Source organism: Anser brachyrhynchus, assembly GCF_964034855.1.
Source record: "Anser brachyrhynchus genome assembly, chromosome: 24".
Taxonomy (NCBI): domain Eukaryota; kingdom Metazoa; phylum Chordata; class Aves; order Anseriformes; family Anatidae; genus Anser; species Anser brachyrhynchus.
Window position 1 is genome coordinate 4,326,423 of NC_137717.1, and position 20,214 is coordinate 4,346,636.

The 20,214-nt window shown below is 68.3% G+C and overlaps 1 protein-coding gene across 7 annotated transcripts in view; it reads right to left on the bottom strand.

Annotated features, from left to right (window-relative positions):
* Positions 1–20,214, bottom strand: part of AHDC1 (AT-hook DNA binding motif containing 1) — a 53,286-nt gene that overhangs the window by 20,323 nt on the left and 12,749 nt on the right. The window contains exon 1 of one of the 7 annotated variants that reach the window (XM_080566602.1): positions 15,780–16,160. The exons of 5 other annotated variants lie outside the window; for them this stretch is intronic. The gene's annotated coding sequence lies outside the window, so the exon portion shown is untranslated. Of the gene's footprint in view, positions 1–2,638; positions 6,691–15,779; positions 16,161–20,214 lie in introns of those variants that run through there. One more of the 7 variants, XM_080566606.1, reaches the window with a different exon arrangement.

Sequence of the window (20,214 nt, forward strand, 5' to 3'; positions counted from 1 at the left end):
CAGCAGGGTCAGCAGAAAGCCTCCGGCTCCTGCCAGCCGCCGAGCGGGGCTTTGTTCCCGTCCTGCACCTCTCCCACCACCCCCAGTACCGAGCGGGGGGGGACCCTCTCCGGGATCCCGTGGTTTTTGGGGAGCGAGGCAGCGGGAGGAGGCTCACATCGCCAGGGATGCGTAAAGGTGGGGGGGACGGGGGTTTGTTGTGCCCCCAAGGTGGGGTGAGCAGGGGGAGGTGAGGCTTGGGGGGGATCCGAATCCAACCCAAGTCCCTGCGATAGAATGGGGGACACCGTGCAGGGGGGGTGGAGGCAGCGCAGCCCCCCTCTGCCGTGTCCCCTGGTGGTCCCTGGGCATCGCCCCATCCCCAGCTGCTGCCCCCAGTGCCTGGCCGTGCCCAGGGGAGGGGCCGGATCCTGCTCCCTGCTCTCTCAGCACCCTCCTTGCTCAGCCAGGAGCTGGGGGCACTGGGGGCAGCTCCCGAGACCACCAGCCCCGGCCCCACGGGCAGCAGCGGTGGGACAGAACCCGGCCACCATGAGCACAACACCTTCACGTGGCAGGAGAGAGGGAAAAAGAGGAGGGAAGGGAGGGATGAAGGCGATGGGATGCTGCCCAGGACCCACCGAGCATGGGGACAGGCACCCTCCTGGGGACAGCCAGCAGCAGAAATGGGGACAAAACCAGTGTTCCCAGCACACGCAGCCAACAGGGACTGGGAGGTACGCAGAGCGCAGCCCGCTACCTCCACCGCAGCGTGTCAGCGGGGTGGGGGCACCAAGCTGTGACCCCCGGGCACCCCCCTGTGGGGTGACAGCACCGGGGACAAACTCCAGTCCCCAGGCAGGCACTGGGCAGGTCCCTGCAGCACTGGGGACTCTCCCGGTGCTTTTGGCTGGGATTTCCTGCGGGGCCGTGGGTTCGGCGGTGTCGCAACGCTCCCCGAGCCCTGCTCCGTCCCTGCACGCCGCCAGCTGCGTGGGGCTTTGCAGAGCTCCCAGGGCGGCGCTGCCAGATGGGGCCGTGACCCCAGCGCCCGCCCAGTACGGCTTACTGGGCATACTGGGCATCCTGCAGCTGGCAGCTGGCACCGGCTCGACGCAGCTCGCCTGGTTTCAGCGCTGCCTGGGGCTCTCCTGTCCCCCTGCATCCCACCAGGAGCCCTCCAGCTGGGGCGCAAACACACCCCTGGGTGCAAACGCAGACCTGGGTGCGAATCCATTGCCAGGCCAGGTACAAATCCAGCCCCAGATGCAAACCTGTCATTGGATGCAAACTCCTCCCCAGGTGCAAACCCATCCCCGGGAGCGAATCCATCGCCGGGTGCAAATCCAGCCCCAGTTGCAAACCCATCCCCGGGTGCAAACCCATTGTTGGGTGCAAATCCAGCCCCAGATGCAAACCCGTCCTTGGATGCAAGCCCAATCCTGGATGCAAACTCATCCCTGCGTGCAAAATCCCTTGATGCAAACCCAACCCTTGACGCAAACCCAGCCCTGGATGCAAACCCATCCTTGGGTGCAATCCTACTCCTGGGTGCAAACCTACTCCTGGGTGCAAACCCAGCCCTGGGTGCAAACCCAGCCCCGGCTGCACATCAGACCCACGGGTGCTGCGCCCCACGACATCGCCCTCACCCCGAGCCCCTGCTCCCAGCACCCTACTCCTTCCCTTCCCGTCTGCGCCACCGCAGCCCGGTGCCACCCCGTCCCCCCGCGCGGCGCTGCCGGTCCCCTTGCTGCCAGCCTCGCCCTCCGGATACAGCAGACAGGTCTCCCCCCGCCCCCCCCCCCCCCGCCCCGGCTCCCTGCTCGGCGTCTGGCTGAGCTAAGCGTATTTAGCGCTTTTAATTGTTCTTAATAAATCAATCCCGCCAGCCCCTTAAATCATTTTTGTGGCTTCCCTCTCAGCCGTCCCCGCGGCTGCGCTCGTGTGGAGCCTGCTGTCTGCAGCGCTGCCGGGGGGGAGCACCCGGCGATGGGGTGGGGGGGCCGGGTGCACCCACCCTGCCCATCCCAGCACCCCTTTGCTGGGTGCTCGGCCCCCTGCTGGGGCGCTGTGCGGGGTGCCCGTGCCTCAGTTTCCCTCCCCGTCGGGGCAGGCTGGCGGCTTGCCCTCTCCGTGCTCTGCGCCTTCGGTGGCCCCGACGCCGCTGCGATTTGGGGGGGCGCAGGAGGGGCGCAAGCCCCTCGCCTTGCTGCGGGCTGGCTCTGCGCCTGCCCACCCCGGGGAGATGCAGGGCTGGGCACAGCACCCTCACCCCCCGCCCCAGCACCTGCAGCCCCCGTGCCTCAGTTTCCCCCTCCCCAAAGCTCACCCCAGCGCCACGGGGACCGGGGACGAGCAGGGGCCACGCGGGCTGCGCCACGCACCCGATCCCGCGGCACCCCCCGACCCACCCAGCCCCTCGCCCACCCTCCCCACCCCATCCCAGCACCCAGCACCCATCCTGCACCCCTCCAGCACCCCTCCAGCACGCCGCGGGGCCGCCAGCCCCGGGAAGGGGGACCACGTTGTGACGCTTTTGGGGCCGGGGGGGACACCGGGTACCCTCGGCGGGCACCCCGGCGCTGTGCCACGAAACAGCCTGCGCTGGCTTTGGGCGGAAAACAAACCCTGCAGGGCTTGGAGGGAGAGAGCTAACCTTGACACAGTTGCAGCAGTCACTAATAGCAGGCAATATGCCTGTTCTTGGGGGACTGTTGCAGTTGCTAAGATACTGGCAGCCGTGTGAATGGAAATGGGTCAGTAAACCTGTGGAGAGATAGTGTGACACTGTAACCAGCACAGCTGTTGCAGCCTACATCGAAATCCCACCCTTTCAATATTTATCACTCCCGCCTTCGGCTCCTTCCTCGCAGCAATTTTCCACGTTGCCTCCCCGCTCCCCGGGCTGCCGAAGGCGCCCGAAGCCTCGCGCGGCAACAGCGGTAGGGGAAGGAGGAGGAAGAGGAGGACGACACTGGACGAAGGAGCCGCCACGGGTCCGGGGAGCGGGCGGGGAGGGAAACCCAAGCCCCCCTCGGCCGGGGCTCCCCCAGATCCACCCCCCACCCCCCTTCGCCAGCAGGATGGAGCCGGTTCTCAGCGAGGTTTAACAGGAAACAGGCTGTAATCCCCCCGGTAGGAAAACGGGTGAAAAGGTCGATTTGCTCCTGCCCCTCGCTGAGGCTCTGCTGAAATTACACACTGCGGCGGGGAGCCGTGCTCGCGCCCGGCCCCTCCGGCCCCTCCGGCCCTTGTTCCTGCTGCGGCCTCGAGCGGCGGCCACGTGGCTGATGATGGCTCGGGGCTGGGTCTTGCACACGCGTGTGCACCCGCGAGGGGCTTGCACGTGTGTGCGCAGCCGTTCCCGTCACCTATCGTGCCAGCCCCGGCACGGACGGGTGAGGAGCACGGCGCGACCCCCCGGCGCGGCGGCATCGCCCCAACGCTCCCAAACAGTCCCAGCACCCTCCCCAACAGCCCGGCGTTCCCCCAAATGCTGCAGCATCCCAATGCTCCAGCATTCCCCTAAATGCTCCAGCGTCCCCGAAGTACTCCAACAGCCCCTAAATACGCCAGCAGCCCCCGAAATGATCCAGAATCCCAAATACTCCAGGCTACCCCCAAATACTGCAGCATCCCAGATATTCCAGCATCCCCCAAATGCTCCAGAATCCTCCAAATCCTCTAGCATACCCCCAAAACGCTCCAACATCCCAAATACTCCAGCGTCCCCCCAAATACTCCAGCATCCCAAATATTCCAGCATCCCAAATACTCCAGCATACCCCCAAAATGCTCGAGCACCCCAAATATTCCAGTAACTGAAATACTCCAGCATCCCAAATCCTCCAGCATACCCCCAAAATGTTACAGCACCCCAAATGCTCCAGCATCCCAAATACTCCAGCATACCCCCAACGTGCTCCAGCACCCCAAAATACCCCAGCATCCCAAATATTCCAGCACCCCAACTGCTCCCGCATCCCCTCAAGCACGAGGCCCTGGTGCTGCGGTCCTGACCCCGACACGTGTGGGATCCCCGTCCCTGCTCAGCTCCCTGCGGCGTTTGGGGCCATTCCAGCCCGGATGGGGAGCACGGGGGGAGCCGGGGTGCTGCGGCGTGGGGCTGAGCCGCTCGGGAGGACCGCGCCGCTTGCCGTCCCCGTCCCCAAACCGCTCAGCCCTGGCCCCCAGCCAGGTGTGGGGCAGGAGCGGGGGGGACCCGGCCAGCGGTGTCCCCAGGCGGCCACGTCGGGCTGGCTCCCGCCCGGACCCTGCTGGGGAGGAGGGAAGGAGGAGGAGGAGGAGGGCGAGAACATCTGGTCGCAGGGAAGAGGGACAGTCCAGGAAAATGTGCAGAGCTGTTGGAAGAGGCCCTCGCCGCGGAGGCTGGGGTGGAGCGAGGCCGGCCTCCCTCCTGCGCCGCAGCTGCGCCGGGGCTCGGCGGGGAGCGGGGGCACCGGCACGGGCAGGGGCAGGGGCTCGCTGCGCCCCCAGCCCTCCGTCCCCCGAGGGAAAGCTGAGTCCCAGAGCGAGCAATAACGTGATTTTGGGCTTGCGTCAGCAGGGTCAGCACCGCCACATCTCCTGGGCGCATCCCTTGCGCCTGGCGATGGCTCGAGGAGCGCGGGGCGGTCGGGGCGGATTTACATGGCACGGCACTCGGCACCCCGGGGGGGGTCGAGCGGGGAGGGGAGAGGTGCGGAAAGGTTGTGGCGAGCCCGCGGCGAGCTCGAGCTCGCCTCCTCCCCAAAGGCGCTGGCTGCCACCCCCCCGCAGGTGGCTGGAGCAGAACGGTTGGTATGGAGACAGGGAAGCGCGGGCTGGGTAAGGTGACATTCGCCAGATGCCAGGTTCACACTCGCTCCAGCCAGTGTCCCCCCCCCAGGCCACCTCCCCGCCGGCCACCCCCAGCAAACACCGGGCTGGCGGTGCCCCCGGCAGGGCCACGTGTCCCCGAGGGGACGGCGGGGCCGTGGGGACAGCAGGGGACGGCGGAGAAGGGCCCCCCACCCCCCACCCCCCCACCATGGCACGGCATCGCAGAGGGGACAATCAGCGGCTGGTGGCTAACGAGGGAGAAGCCACCCTTGGGCCGAGCAGGGGTTTTGCGCCTCCTGCCCGGGCAGGGTGACACCACGCGAGGCTGTCCCTTGTCACCAGGGTGGGGGGGTCCAAGGTGCAACCCCCGCCCCCCCCCGCCTCGGTCGGTGCAACCAAAGCCCTGGTGCCGTGGCGGTGCTGGAGATCAAAGGGCCGTCAGCCGGCGCGGTGAGCGGGGCCGGGACAGATTCCCGTCACGCAAGGGGCCGGGGGGACCTCATCCGTGCCGGGCAGGGAGGCTGGGGGCACGCAGCCGGCGAGGGGCCGGGGGGAGCGGGCCTGGGGGGGGGGGTGGGGGGGGCCCCCGCTGCCAGCCCACACAAAGCGCCTCCGGCCGCGCTCCCCACGCCCCCTGCCCCCGGCTGCTGCTCTCTGACCCCCGTGCAGGGGAGGCTGGAGCCTGCTAATGAGCTCAGCGCCTGCTCAGCATCCCCGGGCCCCCGCAGCCCCCGGCAGGTGTGGGGCACGGCTCACCCCGGAACCGGGGGGGGGGGGGGGGGGGGGCCGCGTGGCCCGGAGTGGATGCGAACGGGACGCAGGCGGCGACAGGGCCGCGTGGTCGGGCTTCGGGCACCGCTCACGGTGCTGTGCCTCCTCTGCACCCCCTCAGCCCCCCCGGATGCCCCCCACCCGCTTTGCTAGGGATGCTCTGCACGGGCACAGCATCCCCCTGGGGCACGGGGACACCCGGCGGTCACAACGGGGGGCGCACACACACGGCCCCCTCTGCCCCCCGCTCCCTCCGCTGCATCCTTCTCCTTCCTCCTCCTCCTCCTCTCCGCCCTGAAGCAGGAGACAGCCCTCGCCGCTCGGCTGAGCGCCACCGAACTCCACTTCCAGATTTTCAGAGCGACCTCCTGGCTACCTGGATCCGGCGCTGCTCGATGCCCCCTCTGATCTCTCCTCCCCTCCGGCCCCCCCAGCATCCCCGAGGGAGCCCCCGGCGCGGAGCGGGATGCAGGGGGAGCTGCGAGAGGAGAGGTCAGCCTGCACCTGGATGCAGCCTCGCCGCGCCGCGGGGGCTCTGCCGCCCGCCCCCGGTGGCTTTTGGGTTTGTTTAACCCAGCCGCCGGGCCCACGCGGGCGAGGAAGAGGAGGGAGCGCGATGAAGGGCGCCTCGCAAAGCGCTCGCACCTGGGCACCCCGAAGGTGGTGCCCACGGGGATGTGCCCGTCCTCCCAGGCTGATGCCTGAGCAGGATTCAGCCCCGTGGGAGAGGTGCAGGGTGCGGGATGTGGCCCCGGCTCCCCACGTCCCCCAACGTCACCGACCCCACGTCCCCCAGTGTCACCGACCCCACGTCCCCCGGCGTCGCCAACCCCACGTCCCCCGGCGCCGCGCCAGATAACCGGGGGAAGGCTGGGGAGGGGGGGGGAGAAAGAAGGGAGGGAAAGACGTAAAAGCCCCAAAATATCCCAAACCCGTGCTGGGGAGGGGGAGGAGAGCAGGGCGGCGAGGGGCCCGCGGCGGCGAGGCAGCACCGCAGGGCACCGCCAGCCTCCGGCCGAGCCCTGCCTTCAAAAAGCGAGCGGAAAAACCCACCGACAGGCAAACAGATGGAAAAAGCACCGAAGCGCCAGGTCCGTCCCCCCCCTCCCCCCCCACCTCCCCACCGCCCAAAGCCCCCAACCCCTCTGCCCCCTGCCCGCGGGTTGTTCCAAGCCCTCCGCTCCCCCCGGCACCCTGCTCCCCTCCGCTCTCCCTTGCACTCTGGTATTTGGTGTGTTCCTCAGCTGCAGGAAATTCCTGATGCTCTCCATCATGCAGGCTGCGCTCGCATCCCCCGCCCTGCCAAGGCTCCCCTCCAAAGGACAGACATGTGCTGGACATCCAGCGCACACGACGGCAGGAATCTCTCCCCTCCCCGCCGCGGCCGGGGATTTGCTCTCCCGCTCGCCTGCGCCTTTTCTCCTCTCTCTCTCTCTCTCTCTCTCTCTTTCTCTCTCTCGCCTTTTTATTTTAAACTCCAGCCCTGCAAACGAGCCCCCTCCTTCCCCGCGAGAGCTGGCAGGAGGCTGCGGGCGGGTGGCAGTGTCTGAAGCAACCCAGCCCTGGCCGTTCCCCTGCCTGCCTTTTTCCCTCCGTCTCTCTCTCTCTCTCCGCGAGACCGCTCCTGATCTTATTTTAATTCGTCTCAGACGGTGTTGGAGTGTTATTTTAAGAGAGAGGATATGCACAGACATTGTGTTTTCTGCTTTTTCCTGGCCCCAAGCCAGGCTCTCTGGGCTGTCAGCTACCCACTGTGTTGCAGTCACGTGTGGGAAGAGGCAGCCAGAGCCAGCCTCACAACTCCTGGTAGCAACATGGAAATCAAGTGTGCACTTTCTTCCCTCTGTATGTGTCTGTATTATTAATAGCGTCTCTCTCCGTGAGTTATCCATAATGTATCTTAATACCTGTCCGTCTCTAAATGATGTATTACGGTGTGCACGCACAATGGCGGCGGTGCCACTCGGGGGGAAGGCGCCGTGCCGGTGCCGGCAGCGCCCCGGGGTGAGGCACGGCTGCGATCCTGCCCCACGGACACCGACGCCGGGTGCTGGGAGCCCATGCAGGGATGCAAACCCATCCCACGGGGCCCACGCAGGGACACAAACCCGTCCCACGGGGCCCCACCGGGGCTAGCCCGGCGGTCACCGTTTGGCCAGGCTGGGGACGTCGCGGGGACGCAGCGAGCTGCTCGCGGTGCCAGCACCCCTGGGTGCTGGGGGCTTCGAGGCTCCCTGACAACACCCCACAGCTGGCAAAGACAAGGCTGGAACGGGGAGCAGGCAGACGTGGTCTCTCAGAAAGGCTCGGGGGCATTTTGGGGGCTCAGAGCTGAGCAGAGCGTCCCCCCACGACCAGACCCTTGCAGCACCCAGCAGCCAAGTCCCCACGCGGCGGCTGTCTCATGCTGCCCTTCCCCGGGTGGCTTTGGTCCCCTGTTCCCATCACGTCTTGGGGACGTTAGGCAGGGACAGGGCTGGGCGCCTCCCCACGCACCAGTAACGCTGACACCCGCACGTATTATCGATAAATACTGAACCCCCACACCCCCCCGTACCCGTACAGTGCGCAGGTGGGTGCACGAGCGTGCCCACACGCGCATCACACGCACGCTCGCGGCACCACCTCGACACGCAGACCTTGTCCCAGCCTCCACATCGCTGCCCGGGCACCGGGCACGTCCCCAGGCGCCCCGCACCACCCACGGGTGCTGCAGCACGCTTGGGGTGCCCCTCGCTCCCCACAACACGGCAGCACCCCAACCCCGAGGGTGTCCCGGGGCCGACGGGAGCAGGAATCCAGCAAAGCGAACGGGGAGCTCGAGGCTTCGCGTTTCTGGATTCTGGTTCCCGTTTCTGCTCCCGGCTGTTTCCATGGAAACTGGCGTCGGACCTGGGAAAATAAGGTTAGGGTTTGCAGAGGAGGCCCTCCGCCAGCGCCCGCCCGCCAGCGGGGCACGCGCCCGGGCACCCGCCTGCTCCTGCACCGAGCCACGGTGCTCGGGCCCGGGGGCTGAGCGGCACCGGCGCGCTCCGGCATCCTTCCTCCTGGGGTGCCAGGATCACGCCAGGTAATCTGGGGACCCGCAGTGCCAGCCCTGGTGGCCTCGGTTCGTCCCAGCGCAGCCGGTGGCGCAGGGAGGTGGCAGCGACCAAGGCTGCTCGGGAGGGACGCAGCCAACCCGTGTCCCTGCCCTTGCCATCCCTGCGGGACCCCGCTCTCGTCCCACCACTCCAAACCCATCTCGGCTCAACCCTAACGGGAACTTTGCAACGATGCCCAGCTGCTTGTGATGCCCCAGCCAGCCCCACCAGGACAGGTACCACCAGGACGGTCCCCAAAAGCACCCGCTGTCCCTGGCACACCGCTGGTGGCCCCGCTGTCACACCGCCAGGGCTGTACCCGTGGGTTTTCCACGTACCCGGTGCCCTCCGGGAGCCAGGCCCTCCCCTTCCCCGGTTCAGGATCCCCATTTTTGCTCTTGGGAAGGTGGGGAGTCGGCGCGGGGAGAGAATGAGGACACGGCACCTCGGGGGAGCCGTGAAGACTAATGAATGGAGGCTTTTAAAAAGCACTTTGAGTGAGAAGGGCTAGAGTAGGAACTAATTATTCCTCCTGCGTGCGCACACACTTGTACGCACACGCGGGCGCGTGCACGCGCGCGCAGGCGTCCTGCTGTCTCCCGGAGTCGCAGCTGCAAAATCGCAGCAAACCCCAGCACCCAGCACCATGGCAGCAGCATCCTCGCCAATCAGCGCCGCCTCAGCCAGCACATCCCCTCCGAGGCGCTGCTTTGCCTCCTGCCCCCTGCTCTCCCGTGCCCCCCGGCGCAGCCACGTGCCCCCCTGCTCCCCCCAACCCCCCTCCGGTTTTGCTGCCGCCGCCTGCCCAGCCCTGGCGCAGCGCTCGGCCGCGAGCCGATGGCACGGGGCGCCGCTCGCCCTCCTCTCCTCCTTCTTTTCGCAGCGCCTGCTGGTTTTTTGGAAGGGTTTCCTCCGCCCCCCTCCCCGTTTTATTAACAAGCCGCCATTTTACGGCGCTCGAAGGCCGGCCGCTCCCCGGGGATGGACGGCACCTGGCGCCCGGCTCCTCGCCGCCCCGCGCAGGTGCGACCCCGCGCGAGGCCGGCGGCACCGGCCCCTCCGCGGGCGCAATTATGGGCTGGCTTGGAGCAGAGCCCAGCCCCGCCGGAGCACGCAGCCGCCGGTGCCCCCGCGCGCCCCCGCTGCCTCCCCAGCCCCGCTGCATCCGGACGTGCCCGGCGCTGCCGCCAGCTTTGGGGCACCGGGGCCACGGGTGCCGTCCCCCCGCGGTCCCCGAGGCCGGCGCGGCGCTGAGCGCTGCACCATTTTGCATTCTGGTGCTGACCGGGCCCTGCTAACCTCCCACTCCCACCCCCACAACGGGCTGTGTTTCAGCTGCTCTTGAAATCTGTCCAGGCTGGATTCATCACAAGAGCCCTCAAGCGGCTGCAAACAAACAGAAAAAAAAAAAAAAAAAAAAAAAAGGGAAAGAAAAAAAAAAAAAAAAGAAGAGGGAGCGAGAAAAGCGATCGATCGGCGCTGGGGGGCCCAAGCCCCTTCGGCGGCTCTGAACCAGCCCTGCAATGCTGCATGCCCCAAACTCATCTCCTCGAAAAGGGGCTGGGGGCGAGGGGCGTGGGGAAGGGGCTGGAGGAAGGCACCGCCGGGCATGGGAACTGGGGGCACGGGGCCGGGCCGTGCCGCCGAAGCCCCCGGTTGCGGTGTGGCGGCGGCGGTGGCACGCGGCTGCTCCTCCGCCGCTCTCCCTTCCCGGCGGAGCCGGGCTCGCGCCGCTCTGAAACTTCCCTCTTGTGGTTACTGCAGTTAAAAAAGCAAACAGGAGGCTCGGGCGCATTAAGAAAGAAATAGGAAATCGCGCGGATTGGAGCGCGGGGGCCGGGGCTGGGGTGCGCCCTGTGCCGGCGGCACCGCGGCCGGGAGCTGGGGACGGGGCACGGGTGGGGATGGGGCTGGGGGACAGGGCACGGGGCGAGCCCACGCCCTGGGGAGGACGAAGAGGGCTTGGTTCATACGGGGCCGGGAAAGGTGGCGGGGCCGTGCCGGGCACCCGGGCGCTGTTTCCCCACCTGGGCCCGGCCCGGCTGGGAGTTAAGGGCCAGGAAAGCGATCGCCGCCACCGCCACCCCGGTGGGAATTGCTGCCACGGGAGACGCCAGCTCGGGTTGCTGCGCCGGGGTTTTTAAGAGGGGGCTGGGTCGTTTTTACCACCGCCAACGATCCCGGCCGTGACCGCCACGCTCCAGCTCCATGCCCGGCGTCCCGTGCTCTGCGCGGGGCTCGGCCCGAGCGGTGCTGGTTCAAGGCACGGCTGCCGCAGCACCGACGGCCGACACGGCGCCGTGCTGGGCACCGGGCAGGAGGAGCACGGTGGCTGCAAAGCCCCGGGCTCGGCGTTTGCAGGAGCTGCACCGGGGGTTTTTGCAAAGGTGCCTTCGAGCCCAAGCCTCCCCGGCGGCCGCGCGGCAGGCGGCCGTGCTGCAGGACCGCCGCCACCGAGCCCAGCTCCTGCCGGCTGATTAGCAGAGCCGCACGCGGAGATTTACTGCTAATTACCCGCGCCGCAGTTGTGCTCGCAGGCCTGGGCACGACTGGGGACACGGAGGGGCTCGGGGGGTGAAAGGGGTGGCTGAGCCCCCGGCCAGGCGCACTGCGGTGCTGGGGGCTCAGCCCCCCGCTGCGTTGTGCCACCAGGGTGGCCGTAGCTTGAGATAATTTTGTGGTGGGTTGGAGAAAAGCACCAGAAGGTGGAGGGGATGCCGTTTCGGATAGCACCACGCACCTGCCCCCGTGGCCGGGGAGCCCCGTGGGTCCCACAGCGCTGACGGGGACGGCGGGTGGCGGTGGGACCGCGGGGGGCTGCCAGGCGCCCATCGCCCATCGGCCAGGTGGGGATGCCTAAGGACCCTGAGTCACCCAGCTGAGAAGCAGCTGAGGGGGTTCTGGGGGCCGCTTCCCTGCTAACTGCAGCCCACGGGAAGCAAGGGGCTGCTCAGCACCCCGTGGGGACCGATCCTGCCCCCCTCTCTTGCCAGCCCTGTGGCTTCTGGCTCTCCCTCCGCCTGCAGGCACGCACCGAGCGCGGCACCAGCCGTCCTCCTGCCGTCAGTACGCACAAACCGGGCTGAGCCTGACCCTCCGAGCCGGGGGGGGCACTGCCAAGGAGATCTCCGACCCGGGGGACTGCTCCAAGCCCGAGCCTCCCTGCCACCCATTCCCACCCCAATCCCACACGGGGTCAGCTCACCGCCCCGGTGCCAGCGCGCCCGCTGCGCCCCTCGCTACCATCAGCCCAGGGGTGCAGGTGCTCACGTCCTGCGCCCAGCACCGCACAGACAGCCCTAACAAAGACCTGCCGCAGGACGGGGTGTTTGGTGGCAGCATCCCCCAGCCCGTCACCCTCCCGCAGACCCACCGGTGTCCCCCCCCATGCCCCCGCCACCCCGCCGCCCGGCAGGAGGAGAGGGGCGCGGGGCCGGTGCCGGCACTGCAGGGCTCCTCTTCCTCCCGCAATGTCAACCTGCTGCTCTGCACCCGCCAAGGCTGCCCTTGGAAAAGCTGTCGGCTGCGCTGGCTGGGCTGCAAAGCCCAGGACAAGCTCTTTAGCTCGGCTCTGCCAGAACAGATGCCTGGCCTACTGTAATTCTTCCTAGCGTGGCCGGGGAGGGGGGGAGCAACCTCATTGAAGCACTGCAGAGGCTGCTCCTCCAAAGCCCACCCGCCGCAGCGCCGTTTCCCCAAGGGGGGGCGGGGGAGGGACCCCAAAGGCTCGGGCGCAGGGCAGGGTGGCCTGAGGGGCTCCTCGGGGACGCTGGGTGACGCTGGAAGGGCCGGGCGGGGAGGGAGGGGAGGCGGCGCACGGCGGGAGGACGGCGACGCGCGGCGCGCGCTGGAGCAAAACGCGGCTCTGCCGCCAGCTGGGGAGGAGAGAGCGACCCGCTGCAAGGACAAGTGGGAGCCGCCAGCTCCGTGCCACCGGTGTCCTTGCAGCCGCTCGCCTGCTTCGTGTCGACGCTCCCCGCGAAACAAAGATCCCGTTCTCATGGCAATGTCCTCTGCGGCACAGGCAAAGAGCAACGCGCGGCGCAGCCAGCGGAGCCATGGGGAGGAGAGAGCCGAGTTCAAAAGGGGCCGGAGGAACGGTTGCCTGCGCCGCTCGGGAGGGTTCGCGCTCCTTCTCACGCTCTCTGCAGGTTTCTCCCCGTGCAAACCCCCCCCCACGCCGCACCCGAAACCCCCCGAGCCGCCCCCGAGCCGCTCGGCCACGAGGGCAGGAGCTCGGAGAGCCCGGCGGGAAGGGGCCGCGCCGCAGCCATAGCGCGGCACGAAGCAGGCCGGCAGCATTTCCACAAAGACAGTTTCTTCCACTGGCTGCAGTTTGGGGCTGCCAAAAGCCAAAACAAGAATGGAAACATCCCATTTCACTGGCCAAAATTCAACGCAGGTTTTTTTTTTTGTGTGTGTGTTTTGTTTTTTTTTTTCTTCTTCTTCTTTTTTTTTTTTTCTTTCCCTCGTCTTTGGTTAGGAACGGAAATTCCCTGCCATGAAAACATGACGAAACCCCAAACCAAAACACAGCTTGGAATGAAACCTTCGCCCGGGTCCCTGGGGATGCCGTGCGGGGCAGGTCCCGGGGCTGGGGCTCGGTGCGCAGGGGGACCGAGTCCGGATGTCGGCGCCAGCGCCGGCCCCACGCGCGGCAGGGGAAGTCGTGCTGGGGGATCTCTCCAGCGGCCGATGTGCTTCCCCCTCCGTGCGCCTTTGGGGTGAGGCCACCACTTCCCATCCCCGCTCTGCGCTGCTGCACCTCGAAAACTGCACGAGGGAGCTGGGGACGGGCCCGAACAAGGGCTGCTCTGCACACTGGGAAAGCCAGAGGGAGGTGGGTCCTGCCCGGCCCTGGTGCAGCGCAGCCCCCCTGGGTGCCCAGCTCAGGGGGTGCCGGTTTCTGGCTGTGCTCAGCTCCTCTGCGAAAGCAGCCGCTGGGAATGGGCTCACCCATCACGTCCCGGGGTGCTTGGGGCCGGCAGAGCCCCACGCATCGCCCCTGCAGCTGCACCCCACCACCGCACCCCGGCGCCGTCCCTTTCCCTGCCCGCGCCCAGCTCTGCTTTCAGCCAGATGTTCGGCCGCAGGATGAAACAGCTCTTCCCGCCCCAGCCCCTGCCGTGGCTCTCTCCGGCTCCCGTTCCGGAGGCTGGATCCGGCCACGCAGGCTGAATAAGGCTCTGCCTTTGTCCGGCTCCCCCCGCCGCGCTTCCCCTTATCTAGCCCAGCCGCCTTGCCAAGACCACGAGGCAGCGGGGAGGACGCGGCGAGCAGGGAGAGGCTGTGCCGGCGCCTCCCGGGGCCGTTAACTCTTCTCCTGCCCCGTGCACGCTCACCCGGCCCCGTGCACGAAGCCCCCGGGGGACCACCGGCCCCTTGCCGAGCGCAGCCGGCCCCTCTCCACCCCCGCGTGCTCCCCAAACGCAGAGCATCCCCCCAGCTCTGCGCCGAGACACCTGGCCGTGCACACCCCGCCTGGTTCCCGGGGACACCGAGCATCCCCGGGAGCTGCTGTGGGGCTCGGGGTGGGCACGGGGCCCCTCGCCCCGCAGTCCGTCAGGCGTCCTCGGGGGCAGAGCGGAGCCCGGCTATCTGTCTGCAGCGCTCCGCGCGCAGCAATTAACCTCGAGAGAGCAGCCGCGGCTCCTGCCAAGAACCACATTAGGTGTGTGTGGCAGTGTCTAGACATGCAAGAGACCAGAGGCCTTGATCTGTAGGAAGGCGGCTCAGTCCCTTCCCCCCCCACCCCCAGCCAGGCGCCCCCTGGCCCCCCTCCCGGCCTTGGCACGGGGTTGAGCCGGCCCCGGCCAGCCCTGGGGCTGCTTTTCCCAGCCGGGACCACCGAGCGCCGGGCACGGGGATGTGTGGGGTGAGGCTGAGCCCAGCCCCGCATCCCTCGGCACGGGCACGGCTCGCAGCAAAGAGCCCCATGCTGCCTTTGAAAGCATCGCCCTGCCCCTTGGCACGGCACCGCGCTGGGTCCCCGTGGTGCCGGACCCCTCGCACGGGCTGCGGGTCCCCAGAGCTGTCGGGAGGAGGAGGAAGGTGGCTGCAAGCTGCACCCAGCCCATCTCCCCGCCGGGAGACGCAACAACCATCCCAACCATCCCAACCATCCCGGGGGAGCCGGCAGCAACCCCCCCGGTGCCAGGCGAGCCGTGGAGCCGAGGACGGAGCTGGGCAGGGACCCAGCTCGACGCCTCCCAGCACCCGTACCCGATGCACTCGGCCACGCCGCCTGTCCCGACGCTGCCATCCCGGTGAGCGGGTGGGTGCTAGAACCCCTTTTCCCCGGGCAGGGTGCTGCAGGGACGGGATGGGCACGGCGGGGATGGGTGGGATGGGTGCTCGCCCCCTCCCGGAGCCCCTCGCCCTCGTGCCCCCAACACCCCCTGCTCTCACCTCCCGGGTGCAGCCACCCCAGACGGCTGCAGGATGCTAGGGAGAAGAGATTTTCCCGACGTTAATTAATTAAAATAAACAGCAAATTAAATACAGCAAAATTAAAATAGCTCCGGAAATTAATTTTCAACAAAACCCACCTGGAAAGGCTGGATATTTAAAGAATTAATGGAGCCCTCTGAGACCATAAAGAACCGCTGAGCTCCCGGCATCCACCAGCCCCCTCCGAACAACCCCGGCCTCCCCGGGGACCCCAGGCCATGGGGAAATCGGGACGGCACCCCTGCTCGGAGCCCACCCTGAGCCCACATCCCTCGTCCCCACGCCGGACACCTCGTCTGGGCGCTGCCTGCGTGGCCCCGCTCGGAGCCGCCTCGCCGCGCGGCCGCACGTGCCTGCGTGCTGCTGTGCAAGTGCGAGGCAGGGAGGGAGAGGAGGGATGCGGATGAAGGCTGGGGACGCGCCGGCCCCACTCCTGGCATGGCGCAGCACACGGACGCTGCTGCCTGCTTCTCTCCCCGGACACGAGAGCAGGGAGCGAGCACCGCTGGATGGCAGGACCCGCTCCGGCGTGGCACGGCACCCGCATGGGGACATCCCCTCCCGGCCAAAACCTCCAAAAACCGGGCTCCCCAAAGCTCTCCCCAAGCCTAATCCCATAGCCGAGGCAGGATTAATAGCAAACAGGCGGCGGGGCTGGGCAAAGCTCCTTACCAGGCGGCACCCATCGGCCGGGGGGCTCCCGAGGGGCTCGGCGGGGTGCGGGTGGGAGGCGCAGGGGGCGAGGTGCCGGGGAGCACCCCCAGCCCTGCCGGCTGCGGTGCCGGCGTGGTGCATGGGGCTGGAAGCCCCCTCGGCCTCCCCGGCCCCGTTTCCTCTCCCCGCAGCCGGGCGTGTGCAGAGGAGCAGCGGCAGGGAAACGCCGGCGAGCGAAAAAGCTCCGGAAGGAAACGGAGAAAGCGAGAAGAAGCCGGCAGGTGGGGAGCAGGAGGGGCCGGGGCCGCCTCCACACCCGCCTCCGAACCCCGCCGTGCCGCCCGCACCCCGAGAGTCCCACCCGGGGAAACTGAGGCACGGGGCGGGCGCGCCCCTCGCACCCCGCAGCCGGCGCTCAGCCCCCCCCCCCCCCCCCCTCCGCCGCCCCGCGAGGGAAGCGCACCCCCCGCCGCGGCCGGGATGACACCAGCTCCCCGGCCTCCTCCCGCTCCACCCTGTTCCTGCAGGAACCCAGGAGCCCCGGTGCCGGGCCCGTGGCCAGCGCCGCTGCTCCCGCCCGCGCCTCCCTCCCCGCCTGCGCCCGGGCGCCCGGGGCCGGCCCCAGCCTCGCGCCCGCACCCAGCCCGCGCAGCGCCCGCGGCGTGTCAGGGCGACCTTGGCCCGGCGCCCTGGCCGGTTTCCCCTTCATTTGCCAGCGATGCCGACGGGCAGAGGTGGAGGGCGATGGATTTTTTTTTTTTTTTTTGGGGGGGGTGTCGTTGTTTTTTTGGTTTTTTGGTTTTTTTTTTCTCCCCCCATTGGGTTTTTCGCCGCGGGCGCTGCGGCGGTGCCGGGCCGCGGGCAGGGCGGCGGTGCCGGGCGCTCCGGGGGCGCTGGGTGGCCGCTTTCCTCCGCACACAGATGGCTGTTCCGACTCAGTCGAGCGCTTGACCTAAATCTCCTCCTGATCCACGGGAGCTGCGGTCCCTCGGCAGCACAGCTCAAGGCGAGGAAGAGGAGGAGGAGAAAGAAGAGGAGGAGGAAGGGAAGCCGGGGCCAGCTGCGGACCAGCGGCAGGGTCACGCCGCGGGGGCCCCCACCCCGGGGCTTGGCGGAGGTGGCCGGGGGGGGTGGAAATCTCCCACGCTTCGAGCCCCGGCGCCCTCTCCCCGTGCGCCTGCGCGCCCGGCCCAGGCCGGGGCCGGGGTAACCGCCCCGGCAGCCTCGACGCCCCGGCAGCCCACTTCCTCGGCGAGGGGCCTCGCGGAGGAAGCTCCAACGGCTCGAAAGTTTCGGCTGTGACTCAGCGGCTGGCTGGGGTGGCCGGGGCCCGGCCCCAAGCTCGCAGGGCCACGGGACCCCAGCGGTTTTGGGGGGACCGGGGGGTTTGGAGGGGGTGGGCGGGGGATTTTTGGGCTCCCCAGACGAGGGCTGTCTGCAGCGCGCCGCGCTCCACCCCCAGTGTCAGAGCAGCCCAAACCGGCTCCCAGCGACAGCAGAAAGCTTTTAAAATCCCCTACGCGCGGCATGACTCACTCCAAAGCCAGTGCCCAAAACAAGCTCCGACACGGAGAGGAATGGAGACGGCAGAGATGCTGGGGGCGGGCAGGAGGGGCTGGGGAGGGCCGGGGAGGGGGGAAAGGGGGAAGAGAGAGGGAGACAGAAGGAGGCAGAGAAAGAGAAGAGGCAGAAATAACAGCATCTGAAACTCTGCCTGCTGGAGGCTAATTGGTTCCGGCACAGCCTGGTTTGTTTGGCAGTGTTTCCTCTAATCCTTCAGGCTCTGCGCTCCCAGCCCCAGAGACACTCGGGGACATCTCTCCGCCCGGCACCGACACCCGGCCAGCGCCTCTGCGCCGCTCGGGCCCAACGCTGCCACCCCCCCCCGGGACCGGCACCGCCCGGCCTGGGGTCTCCCCGGTCCCCCCGTGCCGGCTGGCGAGCGGGGAGCACCCCAAGGTGGGGGCACCCGCGGCCCCCTTCGGCCGTGTTGGGCGCGAGGATGCTCGGAGGCGGGTGCAGGAGGCGGCCGGGGCGAGCGGGGCGGCGGAGGGAAGGGAAAGGAAGGGAAGGGAGAGGAAGGGAAGGGAAGGGAAGGAAAGGGGGGGCCCCACGGCCCAGCATGGCCGAGCCAGAGCACTCGCCAAGAGTCGGCAGCTTTGTTCCAGGTGCCGGCTCCCTTTTTTTCATTAGGCTAATGGGATGCGGATGCATTATTCCATTCCACATGCTGCTAATGAACCACTCAGGCCAGTGCATTTGCATTAATGTGCAAAGCACTGGAGGAGGGTGGAGTGGCTGCATCTGGCCAAGCCTGACCTTCCCGCGCCGCCCAGCCTCCCCGACGCACGGCCCCGGCAGCCCCCGAGTGCTGCCGCGCTCCCGCGGCTCCGCGCGGACCCTTGATCTCCCCGGGACGGCTCCGGCACACATTCCAGGACACATTAACCAACCTTGAGCCCCAGTGGCCCCAAGCACGCTGCTGTTGCAGCGAGGTGGCCGCCCGCTGGGCTCCATCACCCTTCCCCGCACAAATCCTGGCCAGGTGCTGGTGCCCCGGGTGTTGGGGACAGTGGCATCCCTCCTGCACGCCCTGACACTCCCCGGGACGCGACCACGTCCTGCAAGGAGACCGCTCGGAGGTGCCTCCCCTTTCGCAACCACGAGCCCCAGTCCTGTGTGTGTTTGCAGCAGGACCCCCCCAGGCTGCCCTCCTGCCTGGTGCTGTGCGAGGGGAGCGGGGGGCTGTGTCCCCCCCCTGCCCGGACCCCCCCCCGGTGCTGGCACTCAGCGCCAGGCGCGGGCGTCATCGGAGCCCTTCGGTTGTTTGTTACAGCTCCCAACTGCCTCCGTCCCCGGAGAGGTTTTGAAGGCGAGTGACCCAAGAACTGGAATGCGCAAAGCCTCCAGCAAACAGAGCCAGCTGCCTGCGCCCGCGCAGGGGGGGCGGCAAGGGGAGAGCAGCCAGCCCCGCGGCACGGCACGGCACGGCATGGCACGGCACGGCGTTGCATAGCACGGCACTGCACGGCACGGCACGGCACCGCACGGCGCTGCATGGCACGGCACGGCACAGCGTAGTAAAGCACGGTGCAGCACAGCACAGCACGGCGTGGCACGGCACAGTGAAGCACGGCACAGCGGGGCATGGCACGGCACGGTGCGGTATGGCACGGCACAGCGTGGCATGGCACGGCGCCGCACGGCACGACGTGGCACAGCATGGCACGGCACAGCACAGCACAACGTGGCACGGCACGGCACAGCCCCACGCACGCGGGATGCACGGCCCCAGCCCGCTCTCCCGGGGTGGGCAGCTGCTTGACTGGAGTGAAACGGGGCTGGCACATTCCCAGCTCCACCAGCTCTTGCGAGAGGCCTTGCTCCGCCCCACCAAGCGCCCGAGCCCCCATCTCCCCCCTCCTGCCTCGCTCCCAGCCTGGTTTTTGGAGGCATGCGGGCGTCCTGGCACGGTGACGTGTGCAGGGGAGCCATGTGGGGAGGCTGCGGGGCTCCCCACCCACCTGCGTCCTCGGGGGCCTGAAGGACCTCTAGGACAGGGGACAGCACGGTGGCAGCACCAGGCGCCCTCCCAGGTGCCAGGAGGGCTCTCAGCCAGCGGGAGGGAGGATGAGGACGGCCCTGCTCGCCCTTGGGGGGCCAGCGGGGGCACGGCGGGGTCTCAGGCAGCTCCGTGCCCGGCAAGCATGCGAAGCCCCAGCGCCCGAGCGCGTGCACGCGGGTGTCTGGGTTTGTCACAGCCTGGTGAGCAAGTTAATCTCAGGCTCCCTGACACGTGGAATAAAATCGCGATCCCGTAATGGAATTCATTCGTCTTCCTGTCCAGGCGGAGAACAAGCCCCCCGCCACCCGATGGAGCCAGGGCGTGGGAGCCGGGGCCAGGCACCCACCGGGGGGACCCTGCCAGGACCGCACCGGGACCCCACCGAGAGCTTCTGCCTGGGGACGTGCACGGGGCACCACGGAACACCCACTGCTGTGCCATGTCCCTTTCCCTGGGCACCTCGGCCACATCCACGGGGGGCAGTCGGGGTGGCCAATGTGGGTCAAACCCCCTCGGGTGATCCGGGGTCCCTCCGGACGGGAGCTGGCGCGTGCGTGAGTGGGAAGGGAAACTGAGGCAGGTGGCAGAGCCGGGGCGAGGGCAATGCTGGTGGCAGGAAGAGGACACGGGACAACGTCCCTCTGCCTCCGCTCACCTGCGGTATTGGCAGAGCAGCCGGCCCCAGGGGGCTGCAGGGACGTGCTGTCCTGCGCCACCTGGCCCACGATGGCCCCGCACGGTCCCACGGGGACCAGCGTGACCCCAGGGACTGGGTCACCCAGCACATTTCCCCTGCTGACGCCGCGGCTGTACGCGCTGGAAAAAAAAAAGCCCTTTGGGGACGCCGAGCGGGCCAGGAGGCTGCAGGACAGCCCGGCTGCCACGCTG